Source organism: Electrophorus electricus, unplaced genomic scaffold (assembly GCF_041902795.1).
Source record: "Electrophorus electricus isolate QZ-2024a unplaced genomic scaffold, ASM4190279v1 Scaffold82, whole genome shotgun sequence".
NCBI classification, from domain to species: Eukaryota; Metazoa; Chordata; class Actinopteri; order Gymnotiformes; family Gymnotidae; genus Electrophorus; species Electrophorus electricus.
Window position 1 is genome coordinate 252,984 of NW_027658799.1, and position 16,231 is coordinate 269,214.

General features: G+C 40.8%; 1 pseudogene; it reads left to right on the top strand.

The window, feature by feature from the left end:
- Positions 1–512: 512 nt before the first annotated feature.
- Positions 513–8,819, top strand: LOC145656580 (cytochrome P450 2K1-like; annotated as a pseudogene).
- The last annotated feature ends 7,412 nt before the right edge of the window (positions 8,820–16,231 follow it).

The following is a 16,231-nucleotide window of genomic DNA, read 5'->3' on the forward strand; positions in this document are numbered from 1 at the left end:
AGAAGATAGCTAGCTAGTTGGTATATAGCATTTTTTACAACAGCTATTGTCACAAATATAGTGTTATGATCACCTCAATAAATTGGCAATCAAAAATGATAAGATTACTTGGGGCACCTGTAAGGTGCGGCGGCCCGAGTGCCGTAGGGCGAGGGGCAGGATGCACAGACTCTACCGACTGGGACGAACATTTATTAACAAACGACACAATGGCACGCTTATCACAAACAAGGAACATGAAATGGTTAAAGTTAAACAAACACGATACACAAGAATACATCTAACAAACACATTACATTCAGACATTACGCCAACAATAACCAACATCCTGCACACTTTAACACGCTTTTATATACATTAAGGTGCAGGTGTATATACGAGGTGCAGGTGTGGTTACAGACAAGACAGTCCTCCCACTGCACATGGCGGGTCGAACCACGTGAATCGCGGGAGGCGAGCGTTCCGTGACAGAACCCCCTCCCAAGGGGCGCGGATCCCGACGCATCCGTCCAATGAACGTGAACCTCCAGGTACCGTGTACACGTACACACAAACACAGCATGGCAGTGCCCGGCGCCCAGGCGGGCCAGGTGCCGCCAGCAAGAGAGACCTCGCGGGGAGAGAGAGAAAGGCAGCTTCCCTGCCTCTCTCGGGGCAGTCCGGTACACTCCACCACACGTTGCGCCTGTAAACACAAAAGGCGCAAACAGAAACACACAATAGCACCAACACACAAACACAAGGCGCTGTGACGTGGCGCCCGCCGTCCCCGCAGGCTCCTTGACGTGTCCGAGGCCTCAGCGGACACGCGGGGGTGCACGTCCGCCCCGGTTCCAGACATCCCTAAACGGTCCTCCTCTTTCCCGCCGCTCTAAGAGCGTCCCAGAGGCGGGTTGCCTCTGAGGCTTTGGGCAGACCTTTCCAGTTTCGCTGGCGAGTCAGCTGAGGAGAAGGGTCTTGGGAGATCCCGCTGGCTCCACGCAACCGCCCTCTTTCTGGTGGTTGTGGTGCCCCTCGGTCCTCCCTGGCCCGGGCTCAACCGCCTGAGGCCCCCCCCAAGAAATTCCTGGGGCTGTTCCCCTCTACCTCCGGAGAAGACGCAGACAACGGTCCTCTCCCCAATATCCTGGGATCCAGGCAGAGGTGCAGAGGATGTTCATGCACCCCCCGCTAGGAATTACTTTTTTTGTCGAGGGAGAGTGCGTGCTGTAGCGGTTGGTTATTCTGTAACGTGTGCTGTAACATAGTCAATGTTCACTGTATTAGTGTTCACCGTATGTGTTTAATGTTAATCGTTTCTTGTTTGTATCAGTCGTGAGTGATTCTTGTGAGTGCCGTTAGTGTTTCATGTTAAATGTGAATAAATGTTCGTCCCAGTCGGAGGAGTCTGTGCGTCCTGCCGCTCCCCCTACGGCACTCGGGCCACCGCACGTTACCGCACCACTCTGATTAGCAGGGAAAATTAATGAATTAATTATTATTTAAGGACTATGTTAAATCAGTCTTGACTCATAAAGTCACAAGTTCAACAATGTGATTATTACTTCTGAAACCCTAACTAAATAAATAAATATGGCAGTGTCTTTACTTAAAATTCAAAAAAATCCATCAACCCATTGTATAGAGTACATTGTATTAACAGAAAACTTTTTATCCATCCAATTTGTGTTTGCAGATGTCAAAACAATATGGATCCATATTCACTGTGTATTTTGGTCCAAAGAAAGTAGTTGTCCTGACAGGATATCAAACTGTCAAACAAGCACTGGTGAATCATGCAGAAGAATTTGGAGACAAGAGACATCAGTCCCATATTCTATGACTTCAGCCAAGGATTCAGAAAACCTTATTCAGCCAATTTAGATGATGGAATGTGTGTGTGAGTTGATCATGGTACTATTTAAATTTTAATTAGGTAAATTATTTGTTTTTCATTCATTATTTATTTACTTTTTTGTTTTGATTTTTTTCAGAATAGATGGTGACTAGACTTCAGAAGAGTCCTAATAAGGAGCCTCCTGCTATTGAATATATTAGCCCAGGGTAATCTGTAGATAAACTACACCCTGTATGTTAATAGTGACTATGTGGAAATGTTCAAGTAGTGGTGTGCTGCCAAGAACTAATACTAAGGACTAACTGTTTCACATCCTGTTTAAGAGCCTTATAGGAGGGTAGAAACTGTTCATCAGCACAGAATGAGGTAGACTTCAGGAAACTAACTAGGAAGTAACAGAGACAATGACAGCAACAGCAACACCAAATCTAAACACAACTGGCAAACCAAAATAACCGACAAACTGGAAAGCAAAACAGGGCTTAAATAACCAAGACTGATGAAGATCCAGATAAACATTACCAGACACGGGTGAACATAATTACAGCTGGGGATACAGGCTCGGGGGTGGAACAGAACGAAACCAAAACAAGAGCTTGACAAAACCGAGCCAAGTATACCAGGGACAGAAACCAAACCAAGCACGTAAATATGTCGCCGTGGGAACTGCGATGCCTGTGACACACAGTGAGCAGGCTGTGTGCTGGGTGGCTACTGTCTAGCTGCATCATTTTCATTTTCCTCAAGCAGCAGGACTGATGGCTATCCTGTAAGGCTGGAGGTTTGTGGCCTATGATGGATTCTGCAGTCCTCACTACTCTCTGGAGGACCTTCAGTCACTTGCAGTGCAGCTGCAGTACCAGACAGTGATGCAACCTGTGGGTTTGCTCTCTGTTTTAGATCTATAAAAGGTGGTGAAAATGTCAGGTGGCAGGCCAAACCTCCTGAACCTTCACAGAAAGAAGAGGTGCTGTTGGGCTGATCTCACCAGTGTGTTGGTGTGGTTGAACCAGGTGAGGTCATCTGTGAGGTGTATACCGAAAAACTCAACCGACTCTTTCCCTTTGGGATACGTTGATGTATAGGCGAGAGTGACCACCCAAATGCAGCTTCCTGTAGTCCACAATCATCTCCTTCATTTTACTGACATTGAGCTGGAGGATGTTATCGTAGCAACACTTTGATAGAGCACTAACCTTGTCTCTGTAGGTTGACTTGTCTCCCCTTGTGATGAGGCCTAGGATGGTTGTGCTATCAGCAAACTTGAAGATGATGTTAGATGTGTGTTTGGCTACACAGTCATGTGTAAATGGGGAGTACAGGAGGGGGCTGAGCACACAACCCTGTGGAGCCCCTGTGCTCAGAGTCAGTGTTGAAGAGAAGCTGTTTTCTACTTTCCCCACCTTGGGTCTGCATATCAGGTAGTCCAGTATCCAATTGTGGACCAGGTACCTTGCGTGGGTTAACTGCCTTAAAGGATCTGACCTCCTCAGACACAAAGCTCTCCTGATCTACTGGGAGTTTTGCAGCAAGGGGGATGTTTTCCTCAAACCGAGCATAATGAGCATTTAGCTTCTCTGCAAGTGAGGAGGTCAACCCCCCTATCACAGTACCAACTTCCTTTGTAGTCAGTGATCATGCAAAGTCTATTCCACATATGTCTGAGAATTCATTGATGTTAGTGCCAGCTGTGTCACAAAATATCCACCAGTCTGTGGTTTCAAAGCAGTCCTGAAGTGTGAAGGTGGCCTCTGCACTCCATTGATAGACTGATCAGAAAACCTTTTTTCCTGTTTGAGTTTTGTCTGTATGCAGGCAGGATAAGGATGGAGGTGTGATCAGATTTTCCAAAAGAAGGGCAGGGGAGGTGTTTATATCCTGAAGGAGAAGTCACCCAGAGTGACACCAACAAGGGAAACATTAATAAAACAAGATTCATGGTGAAAGAGCATGACTAAAGTGTAAGAGAAGAATTAGGAGAAAAGGGGAAACCGTTGTGAAACAGCCAGAGGGAAGCCAGGCCAGCAATGTTCTTCATAAAAGGCCATTTTCTGAAGACAATTATTATTTTATGTTATTTTCCTTATTAATCATGGTTATAATTTGGTTTTGCACTGGAATAGATCATAAGCAGTTTCCCAATGTGTGTTTCATCATGAATACCTGTTTTATATAAATATTGTAAAAACATGCAGTTGTCTCACAGTTAAGATGAAAAACCATTCTGCATTTTGTGTTTACATTTACATTTATGGCATTTCGCTGACATTTAGCTGTTTAACAACAAAGGTTTAATGATTTCTGTTTATGATCAAGGAATTCTGTTTTCTAATGGTGAGAACTGGAAAGAGATGAGGCGCTTTGCCCTTAGCACCCTGCAGGACTTTGGGCAGGGCAAGAGAGGGAGTGAAGAGAGAATCATAGAAGAGATGTGGAATTTGAGGGAAGTGGTGGAGAACTTTAAGGGTAAGAGACATAAGTATATATTTTCTATTTTACTCTTACCAGAAGTAACTATTTTTTGTAGTTGAGCCAAAAATGTAATTATCCAAATTATCCATAATGTAATTATCCATTTATCCAAAATGTAATATATGGGAACATTTAACATCCTGTTATTGGTTATTGTATAAATGCCTCAAATATCACCTCAGCCATTGTATATGGAAGCAGGTTTGAATACAGTGATCCTCGGTTCCAAAACATGGTAAACCGAAGCAATGAGAATATCAGGATCACTGGTTCAGCTTCTATACAGGTACCCTGCTATGTTTTTGAATAAGCAAGAGACACAAAGATAGGATGATGTATGGATAAATGTAGGAGGCACATAACAAAATGTTAATCTGTGTGTTTGTAGCTTTACAATATGTTCCCCTGGCTTCGGCTCTGGCTAAAGGACTGGAAAATTATCATGGCAAACTGTGAAAAAACTCTGAAGGATATAATGCAGCTTGTGCACAGCCTCCAGGAGACCCTGAACCCTCAGGAGTGCAGAGGCTTTATTGACTGTTTTCTAGCATGCAAACAAAACGTGGTATGTCCTTCTTGTGCTGTATACAGAAATGCTTAATGTGTCAAGTTTTATCTTGTACATAGTGCATATACAACCACTCATATTTTGGAGTATCCATATGACCTCTGTAGTGGTATGAACTCCTAATTTATAATTCTGCACTCATCAAATTTGTTATAGTTATAGTAAATTAATGGGGCACCATCGCATATGGAAATATTTTAATCAGTCTCAACTGGAAGTCGCAAGTTGTCTAACTCGTGATCATCCACCACAGGTTAGAAATGCCACCAGTGAAGCCACAAACTTAACAGCTAATGGAACGTTGAACTAATCAGCAATCGCATAGTGTATAATACATTGAAGAATAGAGGGAATAAAGAGAGAAACCAGATAAAACAAATGAGAATATTTGTTTAGAAAACAAAAGTAATCTACAGGACTAACTAGAAGACGACTCAATCTGACCTTTAATCAATAGGCAACTTAAGTTAATTTATATAGCACTTTTCATATACTGTGGCAATTCAAAGTGCTTCAGTAGCACTATCTGGCTGCCAAATGGTGAAACAGAAAACTCTCGTTTGCATCTCAGTGGGAGATTTTGAGTTTGATCAACAATCGATAGGATGTTTAGCAACTAATCACCAATTCTAAAGGAATTAATGTATTGATTCATATAGGTAATATCATTTTTAAAAACAGACAGGATAAATGAGAATAAAGGTCATACAGGGATCCCTAATAACTGACAGCATTACCTAGAGAACTACTAGATGTGAAGTTTAATTGCTAGTACTACAGTAAGTGGAAGCAGTAGTGGAAAGACTAACAAAATTAACATGTTTTGCTTAATTGACTATACTTGCACAAGGAGCTCTATGAGTGTGGGAAGCCTGATTGTCACACTGTGTAAAGGAATTCCCTGTTCGCTATGTCACAAGAATGACAACATCAAAGTTGGCTTTCAAAAGGCCGTTATCACTTCTTATTATGGGGCATTTGGACAGTTCCAGCAGCCTGGAACATTGTCCATGTGTGCGTGATGCTCTGTGTGGGACAAAAACAAGCACACAAAAATCACACAATTCACAATACAGATAGGGGCAATATTCATGGGAGACAGGAATGTCTTTCCCTTGCTCCAAAGCAAGTTCAGTCATGAACTGTCAAACACCTGTTTCAAGCTTGGTATACACCTCTTTAACTGGTGTTTAAACATTGATAATAGCAGTATTTATACACATTGCGTTTACAATTGGCAGAGTGTCCTTGATTGACTCTCTTAATTCAGTGGAAAGTTAAATGTAACACTGTTCAGATTGCAGAAAATAAAATTAAAAATAACACAAATGTACGATGAATGTGAAGACCCACTGTGCTGCAAATGAAACGTGATGCAAATTCAAAAAACGCATGCAACTTCAGAAACCCTGCAAATAACAGCTACAACACGACGGACATGTTTCTGAGGACACGGAGAGGGAATGGACTCCTATGAGACCAGTGGTGACCGAGTAGCTAATGAAAAATATTTATATTTGTGATTACCATGGTTATATCGTTTGTTATGGATTATGTTGATACAGAATGAACAACTGATCTATTCATGCTCAGCAGTTTTGCATATTTAATTCTGCTAGGTTGTAATGCAGCTTTAAAGAACGCTGATGAAAAAAAAAATCCCATTTAACGCGACTATGTTTCTGGCTTAATACGTAGTTAGTTAGCTAGCTAGCTAGCTACCTTCAGAGTGTGTTACTAATTTACAGGATACACTATGTTTTTGTTCAGGTTTGATAGTTTAACTGGTCTGCTACAGTGACCATCTTGTCAATTGTCTTATTCTTACTAGTTAATCTCAAGTGTGTTGTTTTTACATACATACAAAATATGGTTTGAAATCAATAACGCTCTAAAAGTAGGTATATGGACAGAAACCTAGTTGTATTCGACAGAATCTCTTTAGGCTGAACTGGAGTTTAAAATAGTAACACACTCTGAATGCATCTAGCTAGTTATTAACTGGCAGGATCAGGTTTATATTTCTGTTAGTTGGGATTTTGTTTTATCAGTGTTCTTTAAGGCTGCATTCTTTACAACCAAACATGTGCAAGAATGCAAAGCACAAATAGGCCAATTGTTCATTCTGTACCACCAGTGACAAAACTTTGGAAATCACAAATATAAATTACTTTTCACTGGCTGTTTGGTTGAATAACCCCTTTTTGTGTCCCCCTGAAACAACACTTTCATTGTGTTGTGACTGGATTTGTAGCATTTCTGAAGTTGCATGTGTTTTTTGAATTTGCACTGCATTTCTGAAATGTAGCATATGTTGTCATTTTGAATAAAATGTTTTTGGAATTTGTATAACATTCATGAATTTGCATTGCATTTCTGAAATGTAGCACATGTGTTTTGATGAATGTGTTTAATGTAGTTGCAGCATGTTGGGTCTTCCTGGCCACCATACAAATGAACATGGATGAAACAATGGCTTAAGTTGGCAAGCATAAATGGAACCTTATGATTTTAAGCTTCTTTATAGGTTTTAGCACAGCAAAACTGGTTCCTTAAAAATATAAATAAAATGGGACTTCTTAAGAAAACCTTTTCATGCTTGTTGAATTGGTTCACTGTTAGGCCAGCTGATTAGGCTTGGTATGGAAAAAGCCAGTGGTTTGATGGTTTTCAAACATCTCTCTATATGATCCCTGGTATTACTCAGTTGTACTCTGATGGAAGAAAGTGGTCTCTTATGTTGGCTGACTAATTGATCCCTTCTGATTATTGGTTAGGAGGCTGGAAAAAAGAACTCATTGTTCCATGCACAGAATCTCCTTCAAACTGTTTCCAACCTGTTTGCTGCTGGTACTGAGACAACCAGCACAACGCTCCACTGGGGCATTCTGCTTAATGGCCAAGTACCCCCACATACAAGGTAAGAATTCCAACTGCAATGTGAATATCCAGTGTCCAAGACATTTCTCCAATGAGGAAGACAAAGAGGTGCTTGATGGTGTTTGAGGGTTTACCATGGTTGCTTCTTGTATTTGTTTATATTGTAATATTGAAAGAGTTGATTGCTTTTGTCTTCTTAAAAACACGAGACAATATCTTCTGTTGTGCTCCAGATCAGGTACAACAGGAGATTGACAGGGTGGTTGGAGGCCGCCAGCCAGTGCTGGATGACCACAAGAACCTGCCTTACACAGATGCAGTCATCCATGAGACACAGAGACTGGCAGACATAGTACCCATGAGTCTCCCTCACACCACTACCTGTGATATTAACTTCCAAGGCTTCTTCATCAAGAAGGTCAGGCTGTTAGATTAACTGAGAAGAGTCTAAAAGCAATACAACAAAAGCATGCATAGGATAAAATTATTAAATGTACGTAGGAGACTGAGAGCTGAAACTGGCTGGTTTATAAATATAACAAAGACATGACAAAATGGCTGCGTAAATTTAAATTTTGCACTGTTGTCATACCAGAGAAAGCTGTCACTAGCTTCCTGCTTAAGCTAAAACTGTGATTCTTTCCAGGGAACCTGTGTATTTGCTCTTTTGACATCCGTGTTGAAGGATGAGAATGAGTGGGAGAGCCCTTACACTTTTAATCCAGGACACTTCCTCGATGAGTAGGGACACTTCATTAAGAGAGATGCCTTCATGCCCTTCTGTGGAGGTGCACTGAAATCATTTTCTGTCATTGATCTGGTGCTCCAGATTTCATGTTGTACTTTAAATGTCTGTCTGTGTGTCTGTTAAGGGCGTAGGGTGTGTCTGGGAGAGAGTCTGGCCAGGATGGAGCTGTTCCTCTTCTTCGCCACTCTTCTGCAGCACTTTCGTTTCACTCCTCCACCTGGCGTGTCTGAGGAACAGTTGGACCTCATGCCAGCTGTGGGCTTCACGTTGACCCCTCTCCCCATAAGCTCAGCGCAGTAAACTACTTGGCATAATCCATTCACTTTTAACATGTAAGGGTAGTATTTACATTCAAGGTTGGAATAATATTGGCAAAATACTATTTAAAAATTCACAGGCACTGGTGCAACCTGGATTTCAAAGTTCATCACACGTGACCAACACATTCACATGTAACTCACTTATCTGCCCCAACACTTGGCACCTAAAATTAAACCCTCATCATTCATATTGCTGAGTAACATTCAGTTTTATAATAAATGTATGATTTCTTATATGTGAATGAACCTTAATAATTTACAGTAAATATTAACAGTGCTTTTAGTTTTTCATGCCAAGTCAAGTTCATAGTCATCCCTCAGTATAATTCGTATATACATTATTACAAATGTTTCATCTGACAGTAGTGTGACACATATGAACAACATGGGAAGTCTGCCTCTGTTTTGCCATAATCTTCAAATAAAGTCTAATATTTCTACTGCACAAGGTATGATGCATTTCACTGTAAACACTCTCATCATCTGGAAACATTTGATAGAAATTGTTGCATCTTGTCCTCCCTAAGATGATCAAGTTTTTTGTTAGTGGATTGAAATAGTAGCAATGTATGTTTTAAATTTGTCAAAATACCTTTAACCAGGGCACCATGCTAAATGTAGGGAAATATGTTAATTATAATTGAAGTGTAATTACTTTAAAAAAAGCTTTATATTAATTCAGTCTCACTCAGGTTATGGTTAGTCAGAGTCCTAATCACGTATGCAGGGATTATAAAAATGAAAGTGAATCCTGCATTATATGGTAAATTAAATGTTAATAAACATATATAGTAAATAAACAGGGCTTGAGTATATGGAACCAACTAAAATGAAGCTATAGGTATAGTAATTGTTGTAGAAAAACCACAAATAACATTTGCAGATGCTTCTATCCAAAGCAACTTACAATTATGACTGAGTACAACTTGAGCAACTGAAGGTTAAGGGTCTTGCTCAGGGGCCCATCAGTGGCAACCTGGCAGCAGTGGTGCTTGAAACCACAATCTTCTGATTACAAGTCAACTACCTTAACCACCAAGCTACCACAAAACTAGAAAGAGAAAAAAAAATTGATTAACAACTAAATAGAGCCAAAAGGGAAATGCCATGGATTTTGGAACACTAAACTGGGACTCCTGAAAGGGAAGTGTGTCCTAAATAATCATTGAACTAGACTGGATTTGCCTAAATGTCATTCTGTGGTCAGGTAGTATGATAACACACAGCGAACTGGCATCAAAGTAGACCATGCTGACCCCGTTACCTGTTTGTTGAGTTGAGTTCAGGATCAGGTCACAGTTCACCCTTGAACTGGATCATTTTAGGAGCTCTATGAGAGCTCACTCACTCATAATCCCAAGATTTTCAATAGCACTGCGATGACACATTGTATATGTTGTTGGGGTTAGGTTTTGAGAATGTAAAATGACTTCCCCACTGCTGTCCATCAGATGGCATGGTTGAATAGCAAGGTCAAAGGCACTTGTTAAGCATTGCCACTGGTTTTGGAGTTTCTCATTTTAGACTCAACCGGAATCGATTTTGTGTTAGGGTATCTCGAGTCAGAATTTAAGGGCTGGGGTCGCTCATCACATGATTTCAGGGTGGCTTTTAGGTTTGCCTGTCGGGTAGGTGAGCAGAAAGTTCCCAATCCTCCCTACTCTCATTTGGCAAGCTAGAAGGTGGAACAGGTGTGGGGTTGTGTGTAAGTGAAGGAATGTAGAGCCGAACGAAGAGCCTTTCTAAAGAACATACATAAAGTGCAAGAGAGAAAATGTTTTATTTACATTTTCATTTTAGCAAAGTTGGAGCTTGATTCACACTCCACACCCACTACGGTTGCAGGGAAGACCCATCGTGCTGCAAATACATAAAGCACATTCATCAAAATGACAACACTTGCGATACATTTCACAAACGCAATGCAAATACATAAAGCACATTCATCAAAATGACAACACAACCCGGTGCAAATTCAGAAAACACATGCAACTTCAAAAATGCTTCAAATCCATTCCCAACACAACAGAAGTGCTGTTTCCAGAGGACACAGAGGCGATTGGACTTCAATGAGACCAGCGGGAAGCAACAACAACCAAGTGAAAAGTACGTTTTTAGGTTACCATGGTTTTATCATGGCTGGCTATTCGTGCTATACATTCTAGCGTATTTATTTATGCTAGGTTGTACATATCGCAGCCTTACAAACGCTGATATAAATCCCATTTAACACAATTCAGGTTCTGTCTAAATACCTGCCTACTATTTTACAGAATAGTATTCAATCTAAAGAGATGCTGCATAATACAACTCTGGTTTCTGGATAAATACCTACAATTAAGAGTGTTTTGTATGTATCTATAAGCATTACACTTCAGATAAGATAAGAACAAGATAGTTGGCCAGCATAACCAATGACCAAACTGGTTGCCCAGTATAATCAGATTGAGATTTGACCAGTATGACCCAACTGCTCAATCATACTGGTTGAATAGCTTGGTCAAGTTGTTTATGCTGCTGGACCTGCTGTCCAGTTGGAAATTGTGGCTAAACCATCAAACCTGAAACAAAACGTAGCTTTTGCTAGTCTACCAGTTTAATCAGATGATTTAATAGCATAAAGTACATCTATTGCCTGGATGTCCAGCTTTTCAACTATCTTGACCATCATTGACCAGATTAGATCATCTGACACCAGAAAATTATCTAGATTTTGTAGCTAGGGCTGTAGCATGCCTATTACGGAGGTCCACAGTTTATCATAGATATATACAGATCTATTCTAACAGTGCAAAAGTAATGATAGAAAAGTAATAACAATTTAGGTATTTAAAAAAAACCATTAGAATTCATGAAACAGAATGTCCCCACAATCTGCACATCCTAAAGGCATCACCTGTTCATTGCAGCATGTTTGGTCAGCGCACTCTCATATTAAATGCTACATACACTTACAGAGCATTATATTTCCATTTTCTTCTGTTTTCAGCTCATATTGTTTTGTCCTTTCTGTTGTTTCAGATACTAGAGTATACTACTTGCTCAAAGACTAAAGCTAACAGTATGTGTGTGAAAAATAGGTGGTGTTGAGGTAACTAAAAGAATGTTTACAGGAAAAGAGGCTTAACTAAACTTTAATTTTACTAAATCTAGGCCTATATTCTTAAAGCTTCTCAAAGCATGAGTGCTAACCTAAGGTGATATTTTTGTCTCATCTACAACACTGACAAACAAATCCTAGATAAGCATTGAGAAGCTTTATGTACATGCACCCCAATTAAAGCATAATTAAATGCTTATTGTAAAATTATTAATGAAAATTGTGACAACATTTAAGGCTCCAGGTCGTAAGAGGAAATGTGATAAAAACCACAAATCAAGTGGAATGGTGGAAATGAAGTCAGACAGCGACAAACCAAAACAGTTCAATGATATACAGTGTATTGTACAATAGACAGTATGATATTATATATATATATATATATATATATATATATATATAAGAGACAGTGTAACACTGGATTATAACGTCAGGAGTGACACAGGCCAAAATAACTCACTAAACCTAAACAGACAAAAGAAAAATACACATACAACTACACTACGTGGAAAACACAGAGCAAACCCACCCCCCAAACAAAATGGCAGTCACTTCCTACTTACCAGTGAAACACAACAAAGGGAACAAAGTGGAACATATACAAATACACAACGGCAAAAACAAACTGCTAGTGCAAAGTCAACATGGGAAGCAAAGTCATACACTAAGCCAACCATCAACACTGCTAACAAACAACTCAAGAGAACATCTCTCTCTTCCTCTAGCTTCTTCCCTCTTTTATTTCTCCTCAGGGTGGGCAGAGTCTTGTCTCCTGATTTTCTGCAAACATGAAACTCTGTAATGGAATCTAGAAGTGGATCTAGAATGGAACACACACACACACACACACACACACACACACACACACACACACATTTACATTTACGGCATTTAGCAGACGCTCTTATCCAGAGCAACTTACAAAAGTGCTTTGTCATTTACTCATAGAATATATCCAAGTACAGTACAGTAGTTTAGAATCAGACATACCAATGAACTAGAATACTGTAGAATACAGGGATGAATGCTAATAACTAGAAGTACAAAATACATAAGGTCTATCTTAAACAATGATAAGTGCTATAAACAATAAGTGCTAGAGTTTGTTAAACAACATAAACAATACCCTACAAAAAGTATTAATTTAGTCAGTCAATATGGGAGCAGTGTCAGTTGTCCTTTAAATATTCTGCAAATAGATGGGTCTTCAGTCTGCATTTGAAGACTGCAAGGGACTCTGCTGTCCGGACAGGAAGTGGGAGTTCATGCCACCATCTTGGAGCCAAGACAGAAAATAGTCTCGATGCTTGTCATCCATGAGACCTGAAGCAAGGTATTTCAAGCCGAGCCGTACTTGAGGTTCGAATTACTCGAGGTATAGATTGGGCTTTGACCATTGACCTCATGTATGAAGGGGCTGGTCGATTTTTGGCTTTGTAGGCAAGCATCAAGGTTTTAAATCTGATGCGTGCAGCTACAGGAAGCCAGTGAAGAAAGCGCAGCAGTGGCGTAATGTGTGAACTTCGGAAGATTGAAGACCAGTCGTGCTGCTGCATTCTGGACAACTTGTAGAGCTTTGATGGCTCTTAGAGGAAGACCAGCAAGTAGCAAGTTGCAGTAGTCTGGCTTTGAGATCACAAGAGACTGCACAAGCACCTGGGTAGCTTCCTGTGAGAGAAAGGGTCGAATCCATCATATGTTACAAAGGAGGAATCTCCAAGACCGGGTTAGATTAGAAACGAGTTCAAAACGACAACTGGTTGTCCAAAGTTACGCCCAGGCTACAGGCAGCTTCGAATGGTGATACTAGGGAGTTCTCAAAGGAAACAGTGAGGTCATGGTAAGGGTTGGGAGTACCTGGGATGAACAGAAGCTCGGTTTTACTGGGGTTGAGCTTCAAGTGGTGGGCTATCATCCATGACGCAATGTCAGTCAAACATGCTGAGATACATCTGGAGACCTGCATGTCAGAGGGTGGAAAAGAAAGAAATAATTGAGTGTTATCAGCATAGCAGTGGTAGGAGAAACCATGAGAAGATGTTACATCACCAAGATAATGAGTATACAAAGAGAAGAGAAGGGGGCCTAATACTGAGCCTTGTGGAACACCAGTGGAGAGTCTACATGGTTTGGATGTGGATCCTCTCCATGTCACCTGTGCCGGTTTGTAGCCAGACTGGTTGGGATCATGCAGCTGGTTCTGGGTGAAAAAAAGAATTGATTATAAACTGCTTTAAAGGGCTTTTGAGAGAAAAGAGAGAAGTGATACCAGTCTGTAGTTGGTAACACTGAAGCTGTCAAGTGTGGCCTTCTTGAGGATTGGTACCACCCTGGCGGTTTTGAATGCAGTAGGCACGCATCCAGAAGATAAGGAGTTGTTGATGATGAAAGAGATGAAAGGAAGCAGATCTCTTGCGATTGTCTGGAACAGAGGATCCAGCAGACATGTAGTCAGATTGCAGGAAGTGAGGAGTTGAAGAATTTAATCTGAGGAAAGAGGAGAAAAATAGGTCAGAGAGTTGGATGTTGGGGAATATATGTTGGTTGGAAGAGTGGGCACAGAGGAAAAGGACTGGCGGATTGCTGCAACCTTCTCCTCAAAGAAGGTGATAAAATCCTCCAGAGTAAGAGTAAGAGGAAGAGGAAGGAGGGGGAGGGGGAGGATTAAGGAGAGAAGAAAAAATAGTGAAGAGCTTGCGTGGATCAGATGCTGATGATTTGAAATTCTCTCTGTAGTAGGATGACTTTGCAGATGTTACTTCCAGTGAGAACTTGGAAAGGAGAGACTTGTATGAGCTGAGGTCTGAATCTACGTGAGATTTCCTCCACCGCCTCTCTGCAGTCCTTCGTTCTCTCCTGTGGCAGCGAAGTTTTTCTGTTAGCCAGCGGGCAGGTGGGGAGGACTTAGCAAGTCTAGAGGAGAGAGGGCACAGAAGATTCATTAACGAGGAGAGTGTAGAAATGAAAGAATTTGTAACTGTATCCAAAGAGAGAGAAGACAGAGAGTCAGGGTGAGGAAGGGTGGACAAAACAGTAGAAGTAAGGGAAGAGGGAGTTATGGAGTGCAGATTGTGATGGAGGAAGGAGGAACATGTTGGAGAGGACAGGATGGAAAGAGAAGGAAGGGAGAGAGAGAAGGATAGAAAGTGATGGTCCGAGAGGTGGAGGGGGGTGACTGATGTCCGATGTTGTGGTGGTACAGGTGAAGATCAGGTCCAGAACATTGGCCGCTTTGTGGGTCGGAGGAGAGTGGTTGAGGGTGAGGTCAAATGCTGTCAACAGTGGAAGCTTGTCTTATGGATACACACACACACACACACACACACACACCAAACGAACACAGGACACAACAATTGAAAAAAATATGCTTTTTTCTCTTATGGTTAGTGTTTTTCAGTAATACTCACACGAATGCTTTATTGTCCAAGACAGGAGAGATTATGCTCTCCTGTCAGTCAAGAAATGCAAAGTAAACATTCACTGAGCCTCCTAAAGCTAGGTTGCCTTCATATTACTGGGCTTTCCAGAAAAAAGATTGATTAATACTTTGGTTCCACAGCCAATATAATTTATATATATAAAGTAGAAAGCATATGTAGATTTTTCATATGCGCTTTTACTTTGTTTAAAAAAGAAGGACGATAGGTTAAAAAGATAAAATATTGTGCAGTAACCATAACTCTATTAACACGGTCACTCAGGGTTAACACAGTTCGCCACACAGGGGCGACGTCTGCGTTGAAATACCTTTAAATATAATTGACTTGAATATCAGTTGTCCTTCACTCTGGCAATGGTCATTTTCATGTGTCTTACTTGTCCGTTTTATGCTTATTCATATCCCCCAAAAGTCTGTTTAGACAAGCGGTACGTTTAAGCTCTTTCGTATCTTTACGCACCGCATGTCTTGTCTTAAACTGGTTGTTTTTCCACAGCCAATAGTTTGACGCTTTATCGTGGACGTTGAGCCAAAGCCATCATTTAGGGCCAGCCGACGTTTATCTGTCTAAAACGGTATCTGGAGAGAGAGTCTAGCTAACTGGAATATGTCCACTCTTTTGAAGAAAAATCATGGACAACAAGAAGATGGAAACAGATGGCGGAAAAGAAATCATATCTGCTTATATACACGCAGTGTCCCCGATAATAAAAAAAAATGTCAACGTGAAACAACAAGTAGTTAAATGCAATAATTCAGATGGGCAGAGATGAACACCACCACTGGAGAAACATGAGGGTCGTGGCTGACAGAAACTCCACCAGTTAAATTAATAAAAACAACAAAAGTATTAAGTAAGTACCGATA